Source organism: Salvelinus sp. IW2-2015, linkage group LG23, assembly GCF_002910315.2.
Source record: "Salvelinus sp. IW2-2015 linkage group LG23, ASM291031v2, whole genome shotgun sequence".
NCBI lineage: Eukaryota > Metazoa > Chordata > Actinopteri > Salmoniformes > Salmonidae > Salvelinus > Salvelinus sp. IW2-2015.
Window position 1 is genome coordinate 43,704,466 of NC_036863.1, and position 6,069 is coordinate 43,710,534.

The 6,069-nt window shown below is 44.9% G+C and overlaps 1 pseudogene; it reads left to right on the forward strand.

The window, feature by feature from the left end:
* The first annotated feature begins 2,464 nt into the window (after nt 1-2,464).
* Nucleotides 2,465-3,440, forward strand: LOC111950979 (claudin-4-like; annotated as a pseudogene).
* The last annotated feature ends 2,629 nt before the right edge of the window (nt 3,441-6,069 follow it).

Genomic DNA, 6,069 nt, shown 5'->3' on the forward strand with positions numbered 1-6,069 from the left:
ACCTGGTTTGTCTATGTTAATCAACTCTTGTTGATTAGGACTCAGAGTCTCAGTGCGGATCCAGTATCAGTTTTGATTTTTAAATCATAATCATTAAGAGGGGGAAACTGATCGTAGGTCAGCACTTCTACTTTGAGAAGCTTTATGAATATAGCCCTGAGGATTTGATGTTCTGACAAAGTTGCAGTGTGTGGAGCCCTGGCAGTATGGACTGATTGAGCTGCTGGAAGGAGAGAGAAAGGGTGACAGGAGAGTATAGAGTGGAGAGTTTGACAATGACAAGCTCACTTCCTCTACATCTCTGAATTATCAGGTTTACTTTGAAAAAGGGACAGAACAGGAGTTTTGTCATTATCTCTCTCTCTCTCTCTCTTCGGGTGAAACTCGTTCCTAAGCCATCTGACCTGACCATATTACTCTTCCTAACACACACACACACACCACACACACCACACACACACACACACACACACAACACACACACACACACACACACACACACACACACACCACACACACACACACACACAACACACACACACCACACACACACCACACACACACACACACATAACCAACACACACACACACAGTCTGAATCACCATCACCAGCAGTGAGATTATTTGCCGCCATAACACTTGAAATTACTGTAATTCACAGCACCAGTCCCTCTAATATGTAGGTGGTCCTTCATAATCTCCTAATTGACAGCATGGACTCTAAACCACCCCCTGGCCACACAAAGCCTCTTTCACAACTTCACACGAAGAGTGAGATAAAAAAAACACTTCTCTTTCACTTTTTTAAGTCTGGGAGTGGTGGGGATATGGTTTAAAACGGGTTATTCTGAACGCCATCTTTTGTTTAAACAAAARGTAAAGTACAGTATCCTGTTACATGTCCCCCCCTTTTGCTCAATGTGTCCTTTCAAAACACGCACGCAAACACTTTACACATGCAAAATCTGACATATTCTCTGTCCCACACACAATGCAATAACTGTGCTCAATTGAAACCCAAATTAAGACATCAAAAAGTGGCAAAAAGAATCATGAAGGTCCAATGAGCATTTTTTTTTACCTCCTTTAAATCCTGGAGGGATTTCCAGGCCCAGGGACATGTACTAGTCTGTGGTGACCTAAATGCTAGAACCGGACAAGAACCTGACACCCTCAGCACACAGAGGGACAAACACCTGCCTGGAGGTGACAGCATTCCCTCCCCCATATGCCCCCTAGGCACAACTATGACAACATATATTAACGAATTACCTGCTAATTATCAAAGTCCAGAAAAGAGACGTTAAATTCTACAACCACCTAAAAGGAAGCGATTCCCAAACCTTCCTTAACAAAGTCATCACCTACAGAGAGATGAACCTGGAGAAGAGTCCCCTAAGCAAGCTGGTCCTGGGGCTCTGTTCACAAACAGACCCCACAGAGCCCCAGGACAGCAACACAACTAGACTCAACCAAATCATGAGAGAACAAAAGGATAATTACTTGACACATTGGAAAGAATTAACAAAAAAACTGAGCAAACTAGAATGCTATTTGGCCCTAAACAGAGAGTACACAGTGGCAGAATACCTGACCACTGACTGACCCAAACTTGACTGACCCAAGGAAAGCTTAGACTATGTACAGACTCAGTGAGCATAGCCTTGCTATTGAGAAAGGCCGCAGTAAGCAGACCTGGCTCTCAAGAGAAGACAGGCTATGTGCACACTGCCCACAGAATGAGGTGGAAACTGAGCTGCACTTCCTAAYCTCCTGCCAAATGTATGACCATATGAGACATTTCCTTCAGATTACACAGAAAACAAACCCAATTTTGATAAACTCCCATATCTACTGGGTGAAATACCAGAGTGTGCCATCACAGCAGCAAGATGTGTGACCTGTTGCCACAAGAAAAGGGCAAACAGTAAAGAACAAACACCATTGTAAATACAACCCATATTTATGTTTATTTATTTTCCMTTTTGTACTTTAACTATTTGCACATCGTTACAACACTGTATATATACACATAATATGACATTTAATATGTCTTTATTCTTTTGGGACTTCTGTGAGTGTAATGTTTACTGTTAATTTTTRTTGTTTATTTCACTTTTGGTTATTATCTACTTCACTTGCTTTGGCAATGTTAACATGTTTCCCATGCCAATAAAGCCCTTGAATTGAATGAATAGAAGAGTCTGGAACTGAAGAAAGGTCAGCTGAAAAAAAAGACTAAGCCATTAAAGGACTGAGAGACTAGAGGACGTGACTACAGTCTTTCACTTCAGGACTCACGCTAGACATACAAAGACCCTGAAGGCTCCAACGAGAGAGTCAATAGAAGTGTGTTTAAGTACTCAGAGAGACAGAGGGGGGGTGAACATCAGACTAAGTATTCTGACTGACAAACAGCAACCAACTAGGGAGCCAGTGTGTCCTCTCCTCTGCCTCCTCCATCATGGCCTCTTTGGGGATACAGATATTGGCCAGCGCCCTGAGCCTGCTGGGCTGGGTGGGGGTCATCATGACCTGCGCCTTGCCCATGTGGAGGGTCACAGCCTTCATGGGCGCCACCATCGTCACCTCTCAGACTATCTGGGAGGGTATATGGATGAGCTGTGTGGCCGAGAGTACTGGACAGATCCAGTGTAAGCCCTATGACTCCCTCCTGTCCCTGAGCCCTGACCTCCAARCCGCAAGAGTGCTTAGCGTCCTTGCCATCGCGACGGGCGCCAGCGGGCTCCTACTAGCCTTTGTCGGGTGGAAGTGCACCCGGTTTCTGGACGAGCAAGCGGGAGGGGTCAAAGGCCAGGTTGCCGTAGCTGCGGGCACGGTGTTGATTGCCACGGGGGTTCTGTGCCTGATCCCCACGTCCTGGGCCRCTAGGGCAGTGGTTCTACAGCTCCACCACCATTGCACAGCGGAGGGAGATTGGGGCGTGTCTCTACATTGGCTGGGGGGCATCCATCCTGCTCATCCTGGGAGGGGGGCTGTTCATCAGCTCCTCCTGCCCCCTCCAGGACCACGACAAGAAGAGCCCCTCCATCCACTACCTGGTGGTCCGCTCCTCCAACAGGGCCGCGTCGAGCCAGGCAGCAGCCTTCCAGCGCAGCAGTGGACCGTCAGCAAAGTCCCAGTCCAATGGCCCGGCCACAACCAGGTACCACAGCAGCCAGGCAGCGTCTGCAAAGTCTCAGCCCAGGGGAGTGTGGAAAACCAGGCCTCCCTGGGAGGAGGATGAGGGGCTGGCTGTGCTRGAGCAGGACTACAGRYCGGGGTCTGWGGGGAGTTAAGCACTGTCTTCAAAGTTTCAGCTGAGACTGGAATCTGCCATGTCCGAGGAGAGCGAGGGAGCGTCTTCAAAGTCTTAGCTGAAGAGACTGGAGTCTCTAGCAGAATCAGACAAGCCTCAACACAGAGGGGAAGCATCCTAAAASCCAACAAAGATCTTTATCTGAGAACAAACACACACACACACACCATCATCACTCAAGTCAAGTATGATTGTCCTCTATAGGGTCTTCTATTTGTGATGGCTTTAGAGGCCGATCCGGGAGCTCACATATTTTGGTGCAGTGTGGGCAGGGGTGGTGGTTATGGTAGGTGGTTGAGATTTCCAGGTGTTGAGTCTCTTCTTGCATATCTGCCTCTTGTCCTCTACAGTACGGTGGAGATCTTTTTTGTGTAGTGCAGCTCCCTCTATTTAGTGCAATGTCTTCCCCGTTGTTAGAGGTGATGTCGAATTTCTTCAGGTATATTTTGATGTTGTCTTTGTAGCTGACCTTCCTTTAACTGGTAGTGCATGATCTATTTCGGGAGGTGAGAGTTGGGCATCAAGATGACATGGCCTGTCCATCGGAGATGGTGTTGCATTATGGTAGTGGTGAAGCTGTTTATGTTGGGTCTGTCACATATGCTGCGTCTGTCCTCCCAAMTGATCCTCAGGATTTTCCATAAGGATCTTTGATGGTGTTATTCTCGTACTTTCAGGTGCTTAGTGTAGATGGTCCATGTTTTGGCTCCATTTAGCAGTGTGGGGAGGAAAACAGCTTTGTAGCATGTTACTTAATGAACATAATACATACACTACCGTTCAACAGTTTGGGGTCGCTCATTTTTGTCCATTAAAATAACATCAAATTTATCAGAAATATATTGTGGATATTGTTAATGTTGTAAATGACTATTGTAGCTGGAAACGGCAGATTTTTTATTGACCATCTACATAGGCGTACAGAGGCCCATTATCAGCAACAATCACTCCTGTGTTCCAATGGCACGTCGTGTTAGCTAATCAAAGTTTATMATTTTAATGTTGCTAATTGATCATTAGAAAACCCTTTTGCAATTATGTTAGCACAGCTGAAAACTGTTGTACTGATTAGAGAAGCAATAAAACTGGCCTTCTTTAGATTAGTTGAGTATCTGGAGCATCAGCATTTGTGTGTTCGATTACAGGCTCAAAATGGCCAGGAACAAATAACTCTCTTCTGAAACTTGTCAGTCTATTCTTGTTCTGAAAAATGAAGGCTATTCCATGCAAGAGTTTGAGAAACAGATGCCTCACAAGTCCTCAACTGGCAGCTTATTTTCGAAGCAAAAAAAAATAGAGTTTATTTTATTGTTGGAAATAAGACTTTTATATAGCTATCTAGCCTGGTCCCTGATCTCTTTGTGTTGTCTTGCCATAGGAGTTTGCAAGACAGCACAAACAGATCATGGACCAGGCTCGATAGCTGCTTCTGCTGTAGTCCTTCCTCTATTCYAGGAATCCCCCCCACACTGTGTGACTCCGGGCACAGCTATGCTATGGAAAGCCTCGTCCGGAACAAACCAGTTTGACAGAGAGTGAGCTAAGGSTGAGCTCACACCAATGGTTTGCATTGTGATGTGGAAGAGAAACACCAAATACATGCTTATACTATGTATTGTAGCGACCCTGTGTTTATAAAAGCGGGTATCAACTCTGCCACATGAGCATTCTAAGGGTCAGATGCTACAAACACAAGCTCTAAATGACTTAACATGATCTACTTCTCTAAATGTCARATTTGAACAGCATCTATTGTTTTTGAAAAACAGCTGCTCATCACGCTTGAAAAAATGTTACGCTAGGCTAGTGCCTTTATGAATGGTCACATCCAAACAAATAAAATAAAATACATTTGGTCACATACACATGGTTAGCAGAAGTTAATGCGAGTGTAGCGAAATGCTTGTGCTTCTAGTTCAAACTATGCAGTAATATCTAGCAAGTAATCTAACACATTCACAACAACTACCTTATACACACAAATACACACAAATGTAAAGGGATGAATAGAATATGTACATGTAAATATATGGATGAGCGATGGTTTGCGGCATAGGCAAGATGCAGTAGATGGTATAGAATACAGTATAAAVATATGAGATGAGTAATGTAGGATATGTAAATATTATTAAAGTGGCATTATTTAAAGTGACTAGTGATACCTTTATTAAGTTCATTTATTTAAGTGGCCAGATATTTGAGTCTGTATGTTGGCAGCAGCCTCTCTATGTTAGTGATGGCTGTTTAACAGTCTAATGGCCTTGAGATAAAGCTGTTTTTCAGTCTGATGCACCTGATGCACCTGTACTGACCTCGCCTTCTGGATGATAGCGGGGTGAACAGGCAGTGGCTCGGGTGGTTGTTGTCCTTGATGATCTTTTTGTCCTTCCTGTGATATCGGGTGCTGTAGGTGTCCTGGAGGGCAGGTAGTTTGTCCCCGGTGATGCGTTGTGCAGACCGCACCACCCTCTGGAGAGCCTTGCGGTTGAGGGCGGTGCAATTGCCGTACCAGGCGGTGATACAGCCCGACAGGATGCTCATGATTGTGCATCTGTAAAAGTTTGTGAGTGTTTTAGATGACAAGCCAAATTTCTTCAGCCTCCTTCCTGAGGTATAGAGTCCAGTGAAGTTCTTTCAGGGCCAACGAGGTATCTGCTTGAGGAGGGATATACACGGCTGTGACTATAATCGAAGAGAATTCTCTTGGAAGATAATGCGATCGGCATTTGATTGTAAGGAATTCTAGGTCA